This window comes from Euprymna scolopes, chromosome 9 (genome assembly GCF_053919585.1).
Source record: "Euprymna scolopes isolate OS-2025 chromosome 9, ASM5391958v1, whole genome shotgun sequence".
Lineage (NCBI taxonomy): Eukaryota > Metazoa > Mollusca > Cephalopoda > Sepiida > Sepiolidae > Euprymna > Euprymna scolopes.
Window position 1 is genome coordinate 85,947,591 of NC_136490.1, and position 25,636 is coordinate 85,973,226.

Sequence of the window (25,636 nt, forward strand, 5' to 3'; positions counted from 1 at the left end):
TGGGAATTGAAGTGGAAGAACTCAACACAGACGAAGGTATGTCGAATCTTATTAATGTATTAGACAATTTGTTTTTAAAGGATTTTCTAGACTCTATGTACGAGGCTTACCAAAACTTTGATAAATTCCAGCGGCCTGAAAACATGAGTATCTCTGAATATATTATAGAATTCGACCAGAGATATCTCAAAAGTACCAAGTTTGAAATGACTTTGCCGGATGCCGTCCTAGCTTTTAAACTATTAGATAAGTCAGGCCTGGATTATCAACAGCGCCAACTCGCATTGACAGCATGTGCTTCGTCAGAATTGAAATATAAAAACATGAAGTCTGCATTAAAACGTATATTTGGAGAATCAAATGTTATACCTTCTAATGAGGAGCCTATTGTAAAGCAGGAAACCGCTTTATATGCAACAACATCAAGGAAGCAAAAATTCCGTAACTTTCCTAGATCAGATACGGGAAAATCTAATAGATTTAGAAACGGGAACCCTACTAACAGGTATGGGAAAATTACTAAATGTTCTATTTGCCAGAGCGTTTTGCATTGGTGGAGAGAGTGCCCCCACAAAAGTGAAGCTGTTAGGTTAACCGAAACAGACGAATTGGAGCATAAAGAAACAGAAATGGAAGAGTGTAACATCACACTTCTCTCACACGATGAATATTCTCCAAGTAAAATTCTTTTAGTTGAGTCATTGAACATGGCAGTGATTGACACAGCTTGTACTCGGACCGTTTGTGGCCAAAGATGGTTGGATGAATATAAAAAGAATATCAACCAAGAAGATATTATTATTAAGAGAAGTAATAGACCCTTCCAATTTGGTGACGGAAAAATTATAAACTCCTCTACCCAGGTAACTCTACCGGCGATAATAGGTTCCACTAGGTGCAATATAAGTGCTGAGGTAATTCAAGCTGATATTCCTCTGCTTTTGAGTAAAGCTTCGCTGAAGAGGGCTCGAGCTGTTCTGGATCTTAATTCAGACAAAGCTGTCATGTTTGGAAAGCCAGTGGACCTACAATTCACATCTAGTGGACATTACTGTGTAGATATTCTTGGTAGTGATCATCATACAAGAAACTCCCATTCCGATGTGCTAATTGTTGATAACATGACCAATAAAGAAAAAATAAAAAGTTTAGAAAAACTGCACAGGCAGTTTGGACATGCCTCAGCTGAGAAATTAAAACTGCTATTAAAGTCTGCTGGCTCAGATGTTGTGGAGGTGGCTAAAATTTTGGAAAAAATTGTAGCCAATTGTGAAATATGTAGGAAGTATAGAAAACCTGCACCAAGACCAGTTGTTGGTTTTTCCTTAGCTAATGACTACAACCATACTGTAGCCATGGATCTTCATCAACTCGAACCTAACCTATGGTATTTGCATATCATAGATGAATTTTCCCGGTTCAGTGCGGGTTGCATCACTAACACTAAGCAGTCATTTAAAATTGTAAAAAAATTCATTCAATGCTGGATTAGTATCCATGGAGCACCTAAACGAATGTTCAGTGATCTGGGAGGTGAGTTCGACGATGCTGAAATGAAAGATATGACTGAAAATTTTAACATAGACATCTCTACCACTGCTGCATATTCACCCTGGAGTAATGGTCTATTGGAACGACACAATCAGATACTAACTGAAATATTATTGAAGTTGAGGTCCGACTACACTCTGGATTGGGAAACAGCACTAAATTGGGCCATTATGGCAAAGAATTCGTTACAAAACGTACATGGATATAGCCCTTATCAGATAGTTTTTGGAAGAAATCCAAACATTCCCACGATCCTTATTGATAAACCAACTGCACTAGAAGGGACCACCACAAGTGAAGTTGTAAAAAACAACATAAATGGATTGCATGCTACAAGACAGGCTTTTATCAAAGCCGAATCATCTGAGAAAATTAGGAGGTTCTTAAGGAAACAAACACACCCCACACCTGATCTCTGCTCACCGGGGGATAAAGTTTATTACAAAAGACCAGACAATCAAGAATGGAAGGGTCCAGGTGTTGTCATTGGTCAGGATGGTCCTGTGGTATTTGTCAGACATGGTGGAATGCTTGTGAGAGTACATAAATGCAGATTGCGTTTGTGTAACTCTCCACTTGCGGATATAAACTCTAATGAAATTTCAGTAGCATCAAAAACCTCTGATAGCCAGGACTATAATTATGAAAAATTTGATGAGGAATATACTGAAACAGCTGAGGTTGGGACAAAAAATGACCCACAATCCGATCCTATAGCCAAGATAAAGCCTGGTAACATCATCACATACAACCAAAAGGGAAGCAATGGGCAAATACAGGCGGAAATAATAAGTCGGGCTGGAAAAGCCACCGGCAGAAACAAACATTGGTTTAATGTGAAAATCCAAAGGCCAGTAAACTTGGAGAATGAAGAGATGTTGGTAGATTTAAGTAAAGTTACGGATCTTAATGTGGCAGAACCACTGATAGGACCCACAGAAGGAGACACTATAATGATGGTGGCAGGTAGAGAATTCGATGAGGCCAAGAAAAGAGAACTTGACAGCTGGAAACAAAACAATGTTTTTACTGAAATAGATGATGCAGGACAGAAATGCATATCTACGCGCTAGGTGTGTAGTTTAAAAAACACACCTAATGGGGTTATGCAAAAAGCAAGGCTGGTCGCTAGAGGTTTTGAAGAACCCAAGAATGACATTCAAAAGGATTCACCAACCTGTGCTCATGAATCCTTAAGACTTATTTATGGCATTAATTAAATTAAAATTTTACTATGGTTGCTTGATATTTAATCATTTATTATGGTTGCTTGATATTTAATCATTTATTATTGAATCAAGTTTCCTGTTGGCACAACTTTGTTCTAGTTGGAATCAGAAGAATTTTTCTTTTTTTTTCCTTTATTTTATTCCATTGTAAATTTGTTCATTGTGAACTGTACAGTGTGGAACGATAAATTTGTCTCCCTAAAGAAAACAATATTACTGCTTTGATTTTAAATTTTTATTGAAAAAATTAATTCAGGTAACTTTATTGTGTAGTAGAGCTGACATCTATTGAATGTAGCCGCTTTCAGCCTCAAACACCGCCTCAATACAGGTCCGGAACTGGGAGCATGCCTTTTCCTCAAGCACCAGTGGGAGCATGATTAATACTCGTTGGATAGCAATGACCAGGCTGGCTTTGGTGTTGTGGGAGGTCATGTTGATGATGTTTTTGACATATGACCAAACAGTGAGAGAAGGATACAAAGTTGTAGCACTCCTTCTGAAGCCAAGCCTTCGTCTCTTTGGACTTGTGGGCTGGCGCCGAGTTCTGCACCCACACCAAAGGTATGCCAGCAGCCACCTAATTGCACCAGGAGATCACCACACTCTTCAGCACATCCAGGTACACTTTGGTGTTGGCTTTCAAATCTACTTCAAAGATGTGAGGTGGCACGCTGTGGCCCTCACTTGAAACCACACTAAAGACCATAACCATGGCCAGAAACTTCATAGAGCTGTGCCCTTAAGCATTGGACCATCCGGATTTGCATTTTGAGGGTGCTGACAATGGTCCTGTTGTTATAACTTGGATTGGTAGAAAGCATGAGTTGTTCAACGGTGCATCTCCAATCTCACTCGTTATACATTGTGTCACTTTCAGACGTGATAGAAGGCTCCTATCGCTCTTGGGATTTGTACACAACTGGCCAACTGCAACAAAAAAAGTAAACTGGTTTTTATTAAATGGAAATGGAATTATGTCATCTTTTCTAGGGTGACAATTTTATTGTTTCACCCTGGAATTCTTTATTGACTAAATAAGGCAACAAAACAGGTTTCGTAGGTTAAACATGAGAATTGGCACAGTTTTATTAATTCTAAGAAATCAAACAATCTTCCGTCTTTTTCTTATCTGAAAATTAATTCTATATCTTCAATATCATAGAAAGATAGTGTTTACAAATAAAATCTGATTTTAATTTCTCAAATCATGAGGGCATTTGTTATGTTGTTTTTGGTTATCATCATTTCATGTTTTCATCATTTCATCTTATTCTAAATGAACGTTGACACAAGTTACTGATGTTACAACTGATTTTTGAAAAATATGTCACACTTTTTATTCAAATATCATTTTATGAAGTAAGAGCAAATACTATGCAATTATTATGAAAAACTCTTAATCTTGACATATATGCACTTTTGTTAGATTGCGTAAAAATACAGAAAAAAATTTGACTTAGATTTTTTCTTTTTGTTTTTACTTGGTAGACACTGCTTATCAAGGCCAGAGTCGACTTTAGGATAAGGGTTAATGAGTGCTAGGGAGATGGTGAGACAACACCATGATGATCACTAATGATGGAAGTTGGGTAGGGTTAAATCATATAAGCGGATGACTCAACAAAAATTTACTTACATTAGACTTGAAAACGACCATGTTATAGTCAGCTGGGAAGCAGCCCACAGTATTGTTTCACAGATGGATAGTTCTATGAAAGAAACTCTGCTCATGTAATTTTCGTTTAGTTTTATGCACAGATAGGGAGTGGTAGAAATTGTTGACAGTTGTTATAGCAAGACAAGTATTTATTGTGAAAGTTTACAGGGGGGGGGTAATTTGAGCTCAGTCGAGCACGTACCATAAAAGTAATGGTAGAGTAGAGATAGAATCGGAATGTTTCTTTTGTGAGAAAGAAGAAATAGAGAGATGGAAGAGTACTCATCTACTAGATTTCGAAGACGGTTTTGCTTTGAATAAATATCATGGGTGATAGTTAGAAGATATTGAATTCAATTAAAACAAGTGAGTTTATTAACAAAAAAAAAAAGAATATATTTTAATCACACAAGACTAAAGTATACCTTCCATCTGGGATTGAAGTAAATCTGAAATTAATTCCGTTTTAGTTTTTCTACTCAGCCATAATAAACAAAACAACTTAATCTTTCTATGTATTTCTCTCACCCTTTCTCTCTCTGATTCAATGCTGATTCAATCACTCTCTAATCTTGTAAATTTCTCTATGTAAATTTAAAGAAAGAGTTAATCTCTTTTTTCAATGTTGACGTCTAATTTACATAGTGTCTGTACACACTCTAAGCGTACAGAACGGCAAAGTAAAATTTACATTATTTGGAGGCACGGATTAAAAGTGTATGACAATTAGTTTATTAAAAATTAAGAGAATTAATTTGACACAAGAAACTTTACATAATAGAGAATGTTTTTATTCGATGTGTCCTCCTTCTTTTTAAATAACTGCATTTACACACTTCTTGAAACTTGCACAAGTGTTCCTTAAATATTGAAACAACTTCTTCCATTCTTCTTTAATAGTATCTTTAAGAGAATCGGCATTGCTACATGATGTTCCATTGGTAGTATTGCTAACCCCAAACAGCAATTCGGATGGGCTACACTGACCTAAAAAGCGTCCATAAGCAAGATTCCACCAAACAGCAATTCGGATGGCCTATACTGACCTAAAAAGCGGCCATTAGCAAGATTCCACCAAACAGCAATTCAGATGGCCTACACTGGCCTAAAAAGCGGCCATAAGCAAGATTCCACCAAACAGCAATTCGGATGGTCTACACTGGCCTAAAAAGCGGCCATAAGCAAGATTCCACCAAATTATTAAAGTTAGATTTGCAGAAATCTTGTATTTTTCTAGTTGTGGAGATCGGAGTACCATCCTGGGTCAATATATAATTGCCATCTGAGTAGTTTACTATAAGCTATGGCAATGTCTGCCATCTTAATCTTGTAGTAAGTATTAATATTGATCTTTTTATTAGTTTTGTAGAATCTTTTAGACATCTTATTTCGATTGAAAGGCACAGAGTCAAAAGCCATAACTTGAGCAAGATGTTGTATTCAGTGAAGATCTTTTTATGTGAAAAGCTCATTACAATGGAGGACTTTTTCTTGCATGGTTCTGACTGACGTCACTAGTTGGTGCTAAGCAAGATGTAATAGTTACATGCAATATATCGGCATATGATGATAGTCGTTTCTGTCTGAAATTATTTTATCTTTGATCTAATAATTACTTGGTATTTAAAAAAGGAATACTGATGGTTGTGTTCATATCGTCTTCAGGATGGAAGTCTATTAGTGATTTGAAAGTAAAACTATATAAAACTTATTTAGACTAAAATCCAAGGTGAGTGCAAAAGTCTATGAAAATCTTAAATAACAATTTGCTTATTTTCTCTAACATTCAAAACATTTTGTTTGTCCTTATACAAAATTCTTATTTTTAAATGCATATAAAATTGAACTTTTATGCTTATCAATAGACACCTGTTCTGATACAACCATTCATATTTTCTGTCCTTCATCACTATAGGAGTAATCCTACTAGATTGAAGGATTTACATTTTTCTCCTAATCCAGAGTGTCTTTTTTGAGGGAGTTTGGTCTTTTTATTTATCTCTGTCTTTGTAAGAATGCAACTAAATAGTGACTAGAAATTTTGTTGAAACGTGTTTCTTTTTTTTTTATAAAAAAATGATTAAGGTTTAGTTTTTTATGCAAAAAAGTTCAGATATGCTTTATATCTTTTGAACTTCTCCCAACCAGTTCACAGATATGGAAACTTAAACTCAAAGAGTCACCACTCAAAATGGGGACTCTCATGTGTAAATGCCAACATTATCAAATGCACTAATTGATATATTTATTAACTGAACTTCACCACCAATTCTTTCCAAATGTTCAAATATGTTTTACACTTTTTCCCCACCTCTTATAAGGTTTGCTAATGCTGGGGATTGAACAAATACCCAACCATATAAAATAAATGAATAAATATTTTTTGTATTAACTTTTTAATTATTTAATTATCAATGATATTTGTAGATATTGTTCTCTTGATAAAAAGTTTTTATTTAATTTATAAACATTTTCAGAACCTTGTAAATGCCACTGCATTCTTTTAAATGTTACCAAGCAAATTTATGCAACATTTCATTTTTTTACGTGAGTAAAATGAATTTACATTGTAGTTTGATATTATCATAATAACTGTGAATTGTAAAAATGACACGAGAAAAAATGGCACAAATAAATAAAAAGGAAAAAGTTCCACGTAAAGATTCCTGAGTTCAGAAGAGGTTACATCGTCTAAAATGTATAACATCTGAAATAAGAACAGCAATCCAAACAAGTATATAGTCTGTTGTTTTCAAGCAAATAATATCGATTTCTCTAAGTTTTGTGGGCTATGCAATTTTAAATAGGAGCTAAGCACCGAATTGAACATTTTAGAGTAATTATTTAATAATTTATTTTATTGTTTTCAAGCAAGTAAAATCTATTTTTCTAAGTTTTCTTACTAAGTTTCTGTTTGTAAACATTGAACTTTTATACCTATCCATAGACATGTGTTCTGATACAATTAATATTCTTTCAATGAATGAGCAATCCTTCTAAACTGATTCTAGGCTCTCTCCCACACTATTGTAAATAGGGGCTAAGCCATTATTCATATTATCAAATAAATACTTTTAAATAAATATCTCCTCTATTATTTTCAAGAAATAACATCAATTTGTCTAAGTATGAGGATTAGGGTACCTCACCTAAAGTAGAGAATACGCCCTATCTCCGACCCAATATTGAATCCAAAACGTTAAATTTTTGTTTGGTTGGTTTATTAAATCATAGATGTAACAATGTTTTTATTCTATTTTGGGGTAGGGGGACTGTTACCAGCTGGACTTGGGGTTATTTTTTTTTTTTTTGTCACCCGAAGTTTTGGTTAGTGGTACAGTTAAGAGAAATTTTTTAATCTCTTCCTCCAAAAAAAATATGTATTTATCTTGCTTAAACAAAAAATAAAACCTGGTTATATGCCCGTAAAACACTATTTGTTTATACATTAGGCCAGAAATAGGCGATCATTCTACGTTTGGTTTACATGCGAAACAGATCTTACATTTGAAAAATAATTGGATTCGCTTAAGGAATAGATTTTCATTTTGGGGGGAGCGGGGAGTAGATAAGAGTCCTCATCCGCTTTTAAATGTTGATGTTTTTTTTTTTAATTTGACAAACTTCTTAATGTTTTCCTTTTATGTTATGTTTTCAGGATTTGGATAAATTCATCATGAGATTTACATCTACATTTTTCATTTATGCCATTTTTTCTCAATCCAATTGTGCCATTAAATTTGTTATTATGATCTACAAATTTTAGTTTTACTGGTAGATTTAAAATCAATAAATATTTATCATTTTTCATTCATACCAGCAATGTAAAAATTAAATTTTAAATATAAAAACATTAAATGAATTGTTTTGGGAATTAGGAATTAGATTCAAATTTTTCTCATTCTGATTATTTTGATTCCCAGTTCTGATTAATCGTCTGCACATTAATTTTGATGTCAAGCCAAATAGACGAACCATGTCCTCGTCTCAACCTGATTGGCACACCGTTTTAGCATGCAGCAATATTTCTTATTGTATAACTCATTCATAGCCCTAGCTGTTTATGGTGCAGTGGTGGTAAATATGGTGAAAGAGTTTGTTCTAACATTCAAGTTAACAACAATACAATGATAAATCCTTTTTATTCTTACTAAACAAGGCTTATAGAATGGAAACCTCATCAAATAATAATGATGCTCTCACTTTTTTCCACTGATGGTAAAAATCAAGATGGAGAAAGCAGTTCAAAACAGGCAAATAACATATAAAATTTAAAAAAACGCTTAATTTGTACAAACTAGAGATAAACTAAAAACTATATTTTATATTCAGTGAATAAATTCTACATAAACATATTCTAATTTTCTTAAAGAATAAAAGATTGTAAAAATATGTGACTGATAGTTTCAATAGCAATAATTTGAAAAGAGTGGTTATCTCCCTTGATCTTTAAAAGTAAAGGCTACTTTACTTCATTGCATTTAATATATAGTTAAGTGCATTTTGCATTATTCATTACACACACGCACACACACTTATATAACGTGTGCATGTATATGTATGTGTATATATGTATATATACACACATACATGCACACATTATATGTGTGTGTGTGTGTGCATATATGTATATATATATATACATATATATGTATATATATATATATATATATATAGAGAGAGAGAGAGAGAGATTCAGCCACTCTGATGAGTCGTAGACGACGAAACACATGTCAGTGGATAATTATAGTTTAAAAACAATATATATACCGCTCCCCATGTGGGGGTATCAAGTTGGTTAAAGGGAAAATTGTTCCCAACTCTCATTTAGATAAAAATGCGCTTTCGTAAATAATTGAATTCATTCAAAACATATTGCAGAAACAAAAACAAGTAACATATAAGTAAAACGCGATATATTGAGACAGCCATCAAGATGGACCAGCGGTTAAGGAGGTCAGGCTCATTACCATGAGGTTCCAATTTCGAATCTCGCTAGATTCAGCCACTCTGATGAGTTGTAGACGACGAAACATGTGCCAGTGGATAATTATATTTTAAAAACAATATATATATATACATATATATATATATATATATATATACATTCATTACTCACACAGCATCAGCCGTATAGCGTAATGATGAGAAGCCTTGACTGTCATTTGGGCGGTTGGGTTTTGATCCTGGCTTTAGGCAGTTGCCTGTCTAGCCGCACTGATGAGCTGTGAAACAACGAAACAGTACTGTATGTGGATGTATATATATATATATATATATATATATAATGTTCCCTGCTAATGGTGTCAAAGATGGCTTCATGGCCGGGTTTGAATCTCACAACTGGCTGTAATTGTAACTCCCTGGACTGACGATTGCCAAAAAGATGAAGCACTAGTGTCTGTACGTATTTAAAAATTATTAGCAAGGCCACTCGGCGTTACTCGGGACTGTGTAAGAAAAATTTTGAACACACCTGTTATTCTTAGGATAGAGGAATTTTTGATGTCTATGTATCATTTGCCATCTTGAACAAAAGAATATTTTACCTATCCTAGGACGGGCATTATATGTATGAGATAATTGTACATTCTCTAGAACAGGAAATTTACAGCACATATATGGAAACAAATTTCCTTGTCTAGGATGGGTAATGTATTTAAAATAATTTACATAGTTTTCTGTTGTGCAAACATTTCTGCATGTCACAGGTAAGAGTTGTTCTTTTTTATATCAGAGTGCTATAGTGAAGAAGAACCTTATTTCTCATTTAAAAATCATATTACCTGAATATATTACATGATTTTTGGTTTTAATAACTTTTATGCACATCACAGGTAGGATTTTCTTTGTTTTTTTCATATGAGTACTATACTGCACAAGTACCTTATTTCTTGGGTAGGATAATGTACAAGTACATTTCTAAGATATAGATGAAACTACTCGATAATTTTCATAATTTTCTGTTGTGCTAACTTTTCCGTGTGTCACAGGTTAGAGTTTGTTTGTTTTTACATCAGAGTGCTATAGTAAAGAAGCACCATATTTCTTATATAAATGTCATACTACTCGAATATATTACATGATTTTCGGTTTTGATTACTTTTATGTAGGTCGCAAGTAAAATTTTGTTTGTTTTTTCACATGGGTACTATACTGCACAAGTACCTTATTTTTGTGTAAGATATTGTACAAGTACCTTTTTCTAATTTATAAATGAAAGAACTCAATACTTTTATCAAATTTTCTGTTGTGCTAAATTTTCTGTACGTCAGGGGTAAGAATTTGTTTTTATCTGGTGCTGTAGTGAAGAAGCACATTATTTTTTGGATGTAAGTTGTACTACTCGAATATTTAACAGGATTTACAGTTTTAATAACTTATGTACGTCACAGGTAAGATATTCTTTGTTTTTTCATGTGAGTACTATACTGCACAAGTACTTATTTCTTGGGTAGGATACTGTGCAAGTACCTTATTTCTAATATAAAGATGAAACTACTCGATGATTTTACATAAGTTTTTCATATGAGTACTATACTGTCAAATGCCTTATTACTTGGATAGAATTCCTTGTACACATAAATACATTAACAAAGTAAGTGAACATTGTATGTGATTTTTGGAATATGACATCTACAAACATATACATTACTTATAATTCATAATGATCAGTTAATTAGTTTTGGAGTTGATCCAAGACACAAAAAGATATAATCATATACACATAATTAAAATCAATAATGATCGGTTAATTGGTTTAGGAGTGAATCCAATACATACATATATATAAACATATACATATCCTTAAAATTTATAATGATCGGTTAATTAGTTTTGGAGTGCATCTAATATATAGAAATATATAAACATACACACATAATTAAAATTCATAATGATCGGTTAATTAGTTTAGGAGTGAATCTAATATATAGAAATATATAAATATACACACATAATTAAAATTCATAATGATCGGTTAATTAGTTTTGGAGTGAATCTAATATATAGAAATATATAAACATACACACATAATTAAAATTCATAATGATCGGTTAATTAGTTTTGGAGTGAATCTAATATATAGAAATATATTAACATACACACATAATTAAAATTCATAATGATCGGTTAATTAGTTTAGTGAATCTAATATATAGAAATATATTAACATACACACATAATTAAAATTCATAATGATCGGTTAATTAGTTTTGGAGTGAATCTAATATATAGAAATATATAAACATACACACATAATTAAAATTCATAATGATCGGTTAATTAGTTTAGGAGTGAATCTAATAAATAGAAATATATAAACATACACACATAATTAAAATTCATAATGATCGGTTAATTAGTTTAGGAGTGAATCTAATATATAGAAATATATAAACATACACACATAATTAAAATTCATAATGATCGGTTAATTAGTTTAGGAGTGAATCTAATATATAGAAATATATAAACATACACACATAATTAAAATTCATAATGATCGGTTAATTAGTTTTGGAGTGAATTCAATAATAGAAATACATAATCATATACACATCCTTAAAATTAATAATGATCTGTTCATTAGTTTAGGAGTGAATCCAACACATACAAATATACAAACATATATACATAAATAAAATTAATAATGATCCGTTAAATAGTTTATGAATGAATTCAATACAAAATTCCATTACTGGATCTATTTACGTGATTATTGGAATGTAACAAATAAGCCGATATATAATATATCCTATATATTTGGAATATGATATTTCGTTATGTACAGTAAAACCATTTTTCGATATTTTTTTTTATATAAAAATGTTCTTGCATAATTATTACGTAACATTTAAATGTCAAGAATATCGGAATGTAAAAAAAAAATAAAAAGAAAGAAAGATATGGTGGAGCTTGAACCCGCAATATTGATGTTAGCAATCAATGACGCTACGCGTAGCACGAAAGAAACAGCTGCGTTAATAATCTGGTAAATTTAATAAATAAATAAATCTCTGTTACAGATCATGCACATGCGCAAACGACGCCATTGTTGCTATGCTCGTTAAGTTGTCATTTCTTTTAATTCCTTAGCTATTGTTTTAATCAATTAAATACTCCTAATAAAATTCTGTACCCTATATGCAGTCTTTTGAGATACTGCACACCGTCAAACAACCATCCGTCTAGGAGGAGATACAATTTAAAAACGGAAACACACACACGCACACACACACACACACAGTGAGATTTATATATTAGATTATAGTAAAAATTATATATATATATATATATATATATATATATATATATATATATATATATATCCTCGTCTATATAAATAAACAGTACATGTATATGTGTGTAAATATCTAACAGGTAAACTCTTCCACTGCTGGTCATATAATAGTGAAATTTTCAGGAAATAATATTCATTAACCAAGGATGGTTTATAGTGAATAATATTTTTGTTTACATGCATGAATAACATGTATAGACATCGGCAAATTTACATGAAAAATGTATATTAACATCGATCAGACATTTTTTGCGGTCATGCGCATGCGCACACTCTTAATACAAAACACAGCATTAGGTTGAAACGCCAGGTGTTTTGATTTAAATTCTAGCTGATAATACCATTTCTTTTTTTTCTTTTTTTTTGTATTAATAATAAAGAATGAAATAATACGTAAATGTTACTCACGGTTTTGAATTTGTAAGCCTATATATCTTATATTTTACGATCTCACATTTATTTCATATATATTTTTAAGATGGAGGGGATGGAAAATAATATACGGAATACGAACCGTGTTGAAATAATAACATTTAGAAAGCCATTCTTAATATGGGGAGGGAAAGGTATTTTTTAAACTATTCTGTACTTTCACCTAACAATTTATTAAATAAGAAACTGTTTTTTAAGAAGAAATGATTTGCTGAAATTTTATTATCTCCCTCGGCCGGTGTAATGTAAAATATTTTCCTGTAAAAATTATTCTTTTTTATTTGTAAGAGGGAAAAGTTATTTTTAAGATCAGATTTTATCGATATTCGATACTTATCAGATGAATTTCTGTACAAGACATATCTAAGAACACTGTCAGACATATAAATTAACTTTGTGTGAAATTTGCAAAAGATACACTCAGCTGTTTTGGAACCTATTAGGAAGGAACTCACACAAATGCACACACGCACACACAAAGTGACTTTTAGTAGAAAAGAGCTAAAGATATTTAAATATTATTTTTAGTGAGATTTAGGACTACATTTTCATCTCATGAAAATATTTCATTAGTAACTGCCATAAGATAGTTTCTGTGATCTAATTTTTCATCTTTCATGATATTCAAAGTTTATCTAGATTAACTTTACATGATTAAAGTTGATCTAGATTTTTTTTTTTTTTTTTTTTTTTTACATTTTCACCTCAAACAAGGCAAATTGCCACTTTGGTGTAGGGGGCTACTATCAGGGACAACAACTACTGGGTTACTATGTAGGGATTTGGGCAGCAAGATGTCGGGTCACATTACACTTGAACTTCTGCACGTTAGTACTGTTGGGGAAGCAGGGACCTGGAATGGAATTCCAGAGTCTAGCGGTTCTGGGGAAGAAACTATTGGAGTAGAAAGATCTTTTACATCTAGGGATCTCTACAGTGTGGGGGTGGGATTTAGCAGCCTGTCAGGTTTGTCGAGGGTGCTCACGTCGTGGGGCACAAGTGATTGCAGTTCGTCAGAGCATTCACCACTAAAATACTTGTAAAACAGGCAGAAGGATGCAACATTTCGTCGATGAGACAGAGGCTGAAGCTTAGATGCCAGTTCAGGGCCTATCAGGTTTGCGACTCTCTTTTGAACCTTGTCAAGGAGCAAGAGACTAGTAACAGATGCACCAGCCCAAATGTGACAGCAATACTCCATACATAGAGATACAGGATAAATGTTAAGGGGTCATAATAGGAGTCAAAGTTTTAAAAAATTGACCTCTGCGGTCTCTATCAAATTACTCAGACAATTTCTGGTCTAAACATTTGAAATTTGACATAAAGGGTATTCATAGATAGGGCAAGCTTTTTAATTGGTTTGGGTCAAAAAATTTTAGTTACGAATATATAAATGCATGTATATATGTATGCATGTCTGCCTAAAACTTTCGACAGAGGAGACGGATTTTACCAAGATCAGTATCGTTTTAAAGTCCAACCTTTCAGAAACCAATATCGAAAAATTGGCTAAAAACATTAATATCTTCACCTTCAAGTGGGCACTTTTCAACAGGGAGGGGGTAGCTTTTTTCGCCGATATTTTTGAAAGTCATCCTCTCCTTCCGATTGTCTAGCCTTAATTTTTAAAAATGTCACTTCCGGTTTGGTGGTGGTCGTAACAGCATAGACGTCTGGTTTTTTTCCCCGTTCTTTTCCTCCTTCGTGGTACGGGTTCGAGCCTGCCTTCCTACTACCACATTTTTTTTTTTTTTTTTTTTTGCTCAACATACACATCCAAACACCCGGACAACGCCGGGCTGAAATGCTAGTATATCTATAAAAGTGAACGTGTCTATGTATCTGTCTGTCTGTGTGTCTGTCTGTGTACATTTCCCTATGCAATAACTCTATCAATGTTTAGTCTACAGACTCTAAATTTGATATACAGAGTACTGAGATTTGGGAAAATCTATGTGATCAGTTTTTGGGCAGAAATTTGGCTGTTAAGAGGTCAAAGTCAACGATTTGACCTTTGAGAACTCTACTACACTCCTCCGATAATTTTGGGTCTAAACACTTGAAATTTTAGATATAGGTTCCTTGGACATGGATCTAACTTAATAACTTGATTTGAGCTCAAACTAATAAATGTTAAGGGGTCATAATAGGGGTCAAAGTTTTAAAAAATTGCCCTTTTTTTTTTTTTTTTTCTTTTTTTTTTTTTTTTGTTCAGCATACACCTCCAAACACCCGGGCAACGCCGGGCAACCATTTTAAAATGCTGAATGATTATTCATTTATAACTATAAAATACAAAAGAAAAAAAAGAAGAAATTTTAAAATTTCGTGGTTTGTTAAAAAATATATTTTTACTGCATTGATTTTCTTCTTTCTTCTAATTTCCCCCTTCCAATCGTGTATTTCGTCTGCTCAGTTCTCACTGCGATGTATGCATTAAAAATGTAGTTTCTTTTTTCCTTGTACACCAAGGCACAAAAACACTATTTTTTGTAAAAGCAAACGAATCAAAACATGTCTATTTTGCAAATTCTAAATATATTTGTGTTAAAAGAACCCATTGCTAATTCTTTTCTTATTAGCAGAAAGTAGTTTTCCTTTTCTATTTCAATTTTCCTTCTGTTAGGATTGGACAGACGTGTCAAAGTTACAGGCTATTCGACAAATAATGTTGACATAAAGTCTTTTCTTGATCATCTGTCCGATTTGACTCTCACACAATGAAACTAAGTGCTTTTTTCTTCTCTAAACCGAAATGAAATAATGGAGGAAAATCGTTATTTCTTTTTTTTTTTTTTCTTTCTTTTTTCAATGCGTTTGTGAAACATTATTTTGCTAAAAATAATGGCTAGTTAGTCGAGACAGTGAAAAACTTCATTTACAAACTAGTCAGAATACCCATCCAAGGATGTGGATTTTTTTATAATGAGACATGCTAGAAAAAAAATTACTGTGAAAACGACCAGGTCCCAAAACCAGCTTCCTATAATGAAAATAGATATTACACAACTGAAGTTATGGGATCAGAAAAACTTTTTGTAAAGCTAATATTGTGATTGGTTAAACAAGATCGCATGTTAAAAGAGAACAGCATTTTTAAATAATCAGAAGTAAATGAAAGGTCCTGGGAATTTATGATACAACTAACCAACTGACCTGAAAGGAGATGTTAGTTTACAAAAATGAATAAATTACTATTATGAATATTCAACATTCATTCCATAGAAGCTTATAGCTATGGAGAAAGAAATAAAAAAATAATGACCCAGATTCAGTCACTAACTGGAGGATCAAGATAAAAATCAATGAAAGAATCACTGTAAAAGAAAATCTAACCATATTCGAAAACACCCTAAAACCCAGAATACTCTCATCTTAAAGATAACATTCTTTTCATCGCTACATAAATGATTGATTTCCATTATTCTTTTTAATCTGTGTATAGCAGTGAGACATGAATGGCAAGTACTTATGATTTACAATGACATTGCTGTAATGATTGTGCCGTAATCAAGTGAATGGGCAGCTATAAACTGGAGGAAAGGATGGTGGTTCAGCCATGTACAACATGTCACCTGCATCAACTTCATAACACGTCTGTGCACTAGGAAACGTGGTAAACTGAGAAAAAACTTTACTTGAGTGCATAAGAAGTGATATTACTGCATGCAATCTGATGTCAATTGTTTGGAGCGGACCACACGGAAAACAGGCTTGAGAAATTGCCTAGTGTTACTCATCTGGAGTCTGGGACATTTATAGTACTTTAAATACCAACACAGGATGATGATGACAACAATGTATAAAGTAAGTAAATTAAGTTTGAGGTAATTATTAATTTGGTTGAATTCAGTGACTCTCATAAATAATGAAAATGCAAGACTAATATCATGTTTACTATGTCGTAGCTACTTTTAAGATGCATATATATATATATATATATATATGTGTGTGTATGTATACACACACACACACACACACAGTGTATCACAAAATCTTTACATTTTTGCAGATATTTAAGTATATCTCTTCATGAGATAACACTGAAAAATGACACACTGACACAATGAAAAATAATCTGTGCGAAACTTATATAACAGGCTTAATTTATTTTCCCCTAAAAATAGCTAAAAATATAACCATTAAAAGCTAAACACCTCTCAACAAAAGTGAGTACACCCCTTAGGGAAAATTGTTAATATTAACGTACACTATGTCAACTGTTAATATTTTGTGTGGCCACCATCATTGTCCAGAACTGCCTTTACTCTCCTCAACATGGAGTTTACCAGAGCTTCACAGGTAGCCACTGGAATACTCTTCCACTCCTCCATGACAACATTGCGAACCTGGCAGATATTTGAGAGTTTGTGTACTTCCACCTTCCCCTTGAGGATCCCTCAAAGATGTTCTATTGGGTTCAAACCTGGAGATATGTTTGGCCAGTCCATCACCTTTACCCTCTTCAGTAAAGCAGTGGTCGTCTTGGAGGTGTGTTTGGGGTCATTGTCATGCTGGAACACTGTTCTGCAACTCAGTTTCTGGAGGGAGGGGATCATGCTTTGCTGCAGTATTTCACAGTACATGTTGGAGTTCATGTTTCCCTTAATGAAATGTCACTATCCAACTCCTGCAGCACTTATGCAACCCCAAACCATGATATTCCCAATACCATGCTTGACTGTAGGCATGACACGCTTATCTTTGTACTCCTCACCTGGTCGCCGCCACACATGAACCAAACAAATTAATCTTCATCTCATCAAACGATAGAACATGGTTCCAGTAATCCATGTGCTTTGTTGACATGTCTTCAGCAGACTGCAGACTTTCTTGTGTATTGTTTTCAGAAGAAGCTTCCTTCTGGGGTGACAGCTATGCACACCAATTTGATGTAGAGTGTGGCATATGGTTTGAGTACTAACAGACTGACCCCCCCCCCACGTCTTCAATCTCTGCAGCAATGCTGACAGCAGTCCTATGCTGATCTTTCAAAGAAAGTATTTGGATGTGACGCTCAGTACATGCAGTCAGCTTCTTTGGATGACCTGCCTAAGGCGTATTCTGAGGGGACTCTGCTCTTTTAAAATGCTGAATGATTTTAGCCACTGTGCTGCAGCTCAGTTTCAAGGTGTTGGCAATCTTCTAGCCTTACCCATCTTCATGTAGTGAAACAATACGTTTTTTAAGATCCTCAGAGAGTTCTTTGCCATGTGCTGCCATGTTGCAACTTTCAGTAAGCAGGATAAGAGAGTGTGAGAGCTGCACTACAAATTTGAACACACCTGCTTCCTATGCACACATGGGACTAGTAACCCTAATGAGTCACATGACATTTTGGAGAGAAAATGACAAGCAGTACTCAATTTAGACATTTAGGAGTGTAGTTTCTTAGGAGTGTATTCATTTTTATTACCAGGAGCTTTTAATGGTTATATTTCGAGTTATTTTGAAAGGAAACTAAATTAATTCTGTTGTATAAGTTGCGCGCAGACTATTTTTCATTGTGTCAAAGTGTCATTTTGTCAGTGTTATCCCATGAAGAGATATACTTAAATATCTGCAAAAATGTAGGGGATGTACTCACTTTTGTGATACACTGTGTGTGTGTGTGTGTGTGTGTGTGTGTGTGTGTGTGTGTGTGTGTGTGTGTGTGTGTGTTGTTAATAAATCTAGTGAAATTCCACTAATGGTCAGATTTTCACGAATTTTTCAATACTTATTCACTTCGCAGTGAATTTATATTTAAAATGCAGTCTTCATAAAATACATAAGGGGAAATATTTTTTTGTATGTAATCCCCCATATATTCAATATTACAAATTGCAAACAGAGTATATTATAATTGGTTGAAATATTAATATTTTAGAAAGCTGAAGACTTTTAAAAAGCACATAATATTTATTTTTATGTTTGATCAAGCAGTTCTTTTGTCATTTACTGGGAATTCGTAAAAAAAATATAAATGAATTCAATATTATTATTTTTTGTGAAAGAAATAAAAAATCTTCTCAATAATATATATGGTAATCCGTTTAATAGCAAAGAATAAAATATTAAAATAAAATAAATTTTAAACATAAAGAATTTTTAAAAGTGAAATGGATTAAAATCAAGTTCCGCTTGTGTTTGTTTTTATTAACCTGTGCTTGACAATGAATGGCTTGAAAAGTCACTTCTGATTAATGTTTGTCTTGGTGGGCCAGATCACCACTCCCATTTTTGTTAACAAAATAAGCCTTTAGCCAGAAACCTGACACTCCTCAAAATATGTCTCGACCAAGGGGCGGGGGGGGGGGGCTAAAAATAGCAACTTTCCTCAAACAACACAAAAATAACACAAACTCAATTTTTTGCACTGAAATAAATCTTATTAAAATATATGCATACAATAAATCTTATTAAAATATATATAGCCAATAAATGCCACATACAGTTATGCATTGAAGACACACGGTTTTAGCAGATGTTGTGAATTTGCAATATTTATTTTCTTTTTTATGAGATGCAAATGTTAATACTAATTATATTTATTTCAGTTTTTAATTTATATTTTTTATTTAATTGTGTTTTATTAAATGTATAATAGTTTTTCTGGTCCCAGAATATACTCATTTTATCTGGCAAATTGATTTTAAATATAGCATAAATAGATCTGATAATTCTATTCTTTGACACCCCCACCTTGCAACTCGCATCCCTAAAACTGATACACTAGTCCAATTGCTGTCCTAATCTGAAATGGAACACATACACCAAATCCGTTGCCAAGACTTCTGGAAAAATGGTTGGATCATTCTACCGCTCCAGTAGATATCTCACTGCTGATGCAATTCTCTACCTGCATAAGAGCCAAGTACGTCCAAGGATGGAGTACTGTTGCCACATCTGGACAGAAGTTGCCGGAAAGTCTTATCTTGCCATGACAAAGTTCAAAATAGACTTTGTAGCCTAGTGGGGGGTGCTGTTTTCTCTTCTCTGCAATCTCTTTCCCACAGAAGAGATGTTGTGAGCCCGTCTCTGCTTTATCACTATTTTCATGGTAAGTGCTCACCTGAGCTCCAATCCATGGTCTCTCCTTTATAAAAGATGGATCAGTGGCAGGAGTAGGAGCTAGATCTTCTGTCAAGAGCGTTGACTGATGGCCGTCAGGGAAAAAGAATTCTGGCAGAATTGGGAGTTGCAGATATCATTTCTACTTCTAGGGGGGTCAGACTTGTGTTGATGGACAAACTTTCTAAGGAGAGCTGGGCCTCCTTGCAACCACTTAGGGAGGGTGTATCCGGTACCCAACCTTCTCGTAAAGCTGAACATTCTTTCATGTGGAGCTGTGTTAGTTGCTGTTCAAAGGAGAGATTGAATAGAGTGCAAAGCAATGTTAAGTACTTCTTTCCAATGACAATCATCCAGTTGCTTGGTCTTGAGGGCGAGTTTAATCGTTTTCCAAATTGTACCATTTACTCTCTCGCATTGTCCAATGCTGATTGGATGATATGGAGTTGAATGGGTAATCACAACTCCATGTTGCCAGAGAAACTCTTTCAGTCCATCTGAAATGAACTGACTTCCTCGATCACTATGGATGGAATCTGGGCAACCAAAGAAGGTAAATAAGTTCTGGAGACATTTTATGACCATTTTTGTTGATATATCCTGGCATGAATAGACGAAAGGATAACATGATTATTCATCTACGATCACGAGTAGGTATTTACAATTATTAGATGGTTTTGGACCCATGAAATCTATTGAAAAGCATTCAAAAAGGGATCAAGAATGGATTAAACTACCTGAGAGGGGGGTGAGAATCTTGGTTTTAGTTCAGCACATATTTGACATTCAGCATAGGTACGTCTTCCATAGAGAATGGTAGATTCTTCTGTCTCACAAAATGGTTCAGCCTCAATACTCCTGGATGACAGAGCGCTGCATGCAGATCTTTTAGTGATAATGAGCATAAAGTAAAGTTAAGAGGTGTCTGCTTTCTTTTAGACCTACAGACTTTAGAGAAATGACCTCTCTTTTCATATGGAAGACAGTCAGCATTCCTAGCAGGGAAATAGTTTTGAGAATGATTTTCACACCCACAGAATTTACATTTGTCATAGTGAACTGCTTGATTAGTTCTAAAAAAAAAGCAGCACATTCTTTAGTTAATTCAGACGTAGGATTATTAACTGGTTTGACGTAAGTAGATTGAAGAATACTAATAGCTTTCTCGAATGTTATACAGTTTGATGTCAGGAAATAGATTTTAGGCGATGTATAGTTAATAAGTATAGTTAGCTTATTGGGAGGATTTTCAGGATGAGCAGCTGTCAGAGAGTCAATACAATTGACGAGGGTACGATACTAGTGGTTCCATTCGTCAGTGGTTGTTCCTGATGAACCTTCAAATTTACTAGGTCTCAAAATCGTATCCATTGTTACTGTTAATTTTATTTATTTATTTTTTATGTTGAATAAATTGTATTCAACATAAAATACAACCAGTAGGGGTGCATAACAAACAAAAATATTTCTTAATGGTGAGAATAGTGCTGGATTTGTTTTTTAAGAAATAAACCTTAATTAAACCTGAATAATCGTCAACATAATTTAATGCATACCTGAATTTATCTCTTTCCATCGGGATTATCGGGTCTGTCTGGCGTTTTGCTTATATATTCGCCATTTTTCCCTGTGCACAAACATCACAATTTGAGAGATCGCCTGAAGGTATTATTTTCATGCCTCTGACTACATTTGGTAACTTTTTAATATCAGCAGCATTGCAATATCTGAGAATTTTATGCCAGGTTTCCAAATCATAACAGGCGATTTTTGTGGGAACCATACTTTTTAAATAATATAGTCGGCCATTTTCTTTAATGTTAAATACAGTTCCATTTGAATATATCAATTCTGATTTGTTATGGCCAAACTTTATATTTTCGCCTTGTTTGATAGCTGCCTGTATGGAAAATATGTTTGGCTTAAATGTAAGTATGAAAAGAGCATTAAAAAAAAGTTACAAATTTCGCCTCCATTATTTTTTAGTGATATTTTAGCATCGTCTCTTTTCAAGACTATATCGTTTATTTAACTACCGTCGGCTAGTTCGACAAAATAAGTCGAATCAAAATTAATAAAATCAGATTCCTTGGTGATAACGTGTGCTGTAGCGCCACGGTCTACAAGAAGATTTTTACCCCTTGTCGCATTGCCAAATTTACATGTGAATAGAAATTATGTTCTTCAGGAAAGTTCTCATTTTTTTTATGGAATCCACTTTTGAGCTTTTATATCGACATTGGAAACTTTTGTGATTGGGTCGTCTACAATTATAGCAGATAATTTTATTCTTTTTCTTGGGAAAATTATTTTGGAAAACAACATTGCGTTGAGATATGTAATTTGGTTGTGTTGGTTTTCGAGAGGCATTTTTGAAGTTTATGATATTGTTAGAATATGTGTGATAATTAAAGTTTTTTATTTTTTAGCGAAGTGAATATGGATGGATACCATATTGAATTTTATGAAACTGATTCTAAAACTGATTCTAAAACTGCTCGAAAACGCAATCTTTTAAACTGTGGAACGAATCTGAGTAGTCAATCAAATTGATAGAAGCAAAAAAATCGAAGGTGTAATTGTTTACATACTGAATGTGTATTAGATGACTGTTAATAAAACGAAATGATAAAATGACATAATTATATGTACGTATAATAATTGAAGTTTATGAAATATTTTGTAACGGTATAAACTGGAAGAGGTAGAGGACATAATAAGAATAGAGTAAGTATCCTGCTACTATCTGTAAATCTGACTTGTTTGGGAGAGTGACTCTTCTAAAAAAATATAAGAATTTATAATATTGAATAAAATCAACCGATAATATAAAAAAAAAAAATACTGACCAGTAGTGTGAGCATAATGAATTTATATGTGCCGTCTGTGTTTGTATTCCTATAATGTTTGTTTTTGTTTTTTCTATAGGGGAAAATCATCTCTATTTTATACAGATGAGACAAACTTATGACTACCATGATTAAAGTATATTATTTGTGTTTGTTTACTTGATAGCAACAAAGTTGATGATAGTTTAGTATTACAAAAATATTGTTTTTTATTATTTGTGTTTTTTTTTTTTAAGTATATAGAAACTGGTATGAACTAGGATTGTCTCCAGATCCTGCAACATATAATTAAACCAGCATATATGTCGTTTGCTGTTTGACTAGTTAGTGAGTAAAACAACTCCCTCCCCAACATCAACTGACTGAATGGTGTTAAAGATACTGCCAGTTGGGTGAGGTTAGGGTAGGTAATATTTGATTTCTATTGAAGCTTGTATCTAGTTTGGGGTTAATGTTTGATGTAACTTTATATACATAGGATGGTTACTTTTCACAAAATACATACGTGCTTCTTGACACCAAGTTCATTATTTTGTTAGAAAAAACTATTACGTTTGTTATTTATTTGATGAAAACCTATCTAAAAGTATCAAGTTTCTACAAAACGTCACATTTTTAGTCAAAAAGTCATCTCTTGTTGTTGTTGCTGTGGTTGCTTTTCATGTTGTAATTGAAGAACGAAAACATTTTTCCTAAGAACTACTTATTTAAATTAAAGGTAAAAATTAACTTCATTTATTTTATCTTGTTTTTTCCATTTTTAAAAAATGTTTTTAACAGTGAAAGATTTTAGATGCTTTCATTCACAGTAATTTACTTTTAATTATTGATTAAATAATATTTTTATGCATTATATATATGTATGTATATATATATATATATATATATATATATATATATATATAAATATATGTGTATATATATATATATAAATATATGTGTATATATAAATATATGTATATATAAATATATAAAAATATATGTATATATAAATATATAAAAATATATGTATACATAAATATATATATAAATATATGTATATATATATATAAATATATGTATATATATATAAATGTATATATATATATAAATATATGTATATATATATAAATATATGTATATATATATAAATATATGTATATATATAAATATGTATATATATATATAAATATATGTATATATATATAAATATGTATATATATATAAATATGTATATATATACATAAATATGTGTATATAAATATATGTATATATATATATAAATATATGTATATATATATAAATATATGTATATATATACATAAATATATGTGTATATATAAATATATGTGTATATATAAATATATGTGTATATATAAATATATGTATATATATATAAATATATGTATATATATATAAATATATGTGTATATATAAATATATGTATATATATAAATATATGTATATATATAAATATATGTATATATATATAAATATATGCATATAAATATATATATATATATATATATATATATATATATATATTTCAAAGTCTTTTTTAACATATTTTATTAACTGTTTTCTCATATTATAAGCTCTATTTCCTATTTGGTTTTATCGAGCTTTTATATCTGGCTGAGATAATTTTATAAATATTAATTCTTTAATATTTATAATTTACTTTAATTTTACCATCTTGGATCATTTTGGTAAATTCAATTGTAATTTTCATTTTATATATATATATATATATATATATATATATATATCATTCAACCGCGGTAGTGGTTGAATATATGCTTAAGTCCGAAATTGAATGAATCGAGACACATTCAAACCCCCATCACTAATTCCGTTCGAAACCAAATTTCAAACAGGTTATATAGTTGGATAGAACACCTCATTAGCTACATTTTGAAAAACAAATTTCGAAAATTGGTTCAGTAGAAAAAAAGTTACAACAAAATATGTGGGTTCACAAACAGGAGAGTAAGTACATAAGTGACTAACGCTTTTTTTTATTTTGCATAACTGTTTTTGTATATAAATATTTTTTACTGCGATTTTGCCAATATAACATGTTAGCGTAACGGTTAGAGTACCGGGGGTTGGTGGAAAGATTTTAGGTTCAATCCCGTGTATCGTTTTTTTTTTATAATTAAAAAACCGAACTTTTTTTTTAATAACTAATTTTTTTAACTCTCCTTATGATTTTATAGCAAAAAATGGTGAATTTATCGATTAAAAATATTAGTGAATTCTATGATATACATATTCTTTGAATGAACTCAAATTTTTCGTTATCACATTTGATGAAAAATGTAGTCCCATTTTGGCAATGCGTCTGACCAATGATGCTTTTGAACCCGCGACCAGCACTGCGATGTCATCAGCAGCAGCCTGGGCATAAATATTCCTATTTTTAAACTCCTTTAAAAGAGGATTCAGCATACAGTTCCATAGTAAAGGTGATAAAATCCCACTTTGGGGGTTTCATTTAACTACCTCCCTTTTAACAGTTTCCCTCAGTAGTTCTACTTGAACTGTTCTGTGCCTCACCATATACTCAATCCATCGG

General features: G+C 32.4%; 1 protein-coding gene across 5 annotated transcripts in view; it reads left to right on the forward strand.

Moving 5' to 3' along the window:
- The window catches only part of LOC145284754 (PTB domain-containing engulfment adapter protein 1-like), a 361,348-nt gene that overhangs the window by 29,899 nt on the left and 305,813 nt on the right, over nucleotides 1-25,636 (forward strand). Inside the window, exon 1 of one of the 5 annotated variants that reach the window (XM_080133719.1) lies at nucleotides 23,775-23,797. The exons of the other annotated variants lie outside the window; for them this stretch is intronic. The gene's annotated coding sequence lies outside the window, so the exon portion shown is untranslated. Of the gene's footprint in view, nucleotides 1-23,774; nucleotides 23,798-25,636 lie in introns of those variants that run through there. 5 annotated transcript variants of the gene reach the window in all.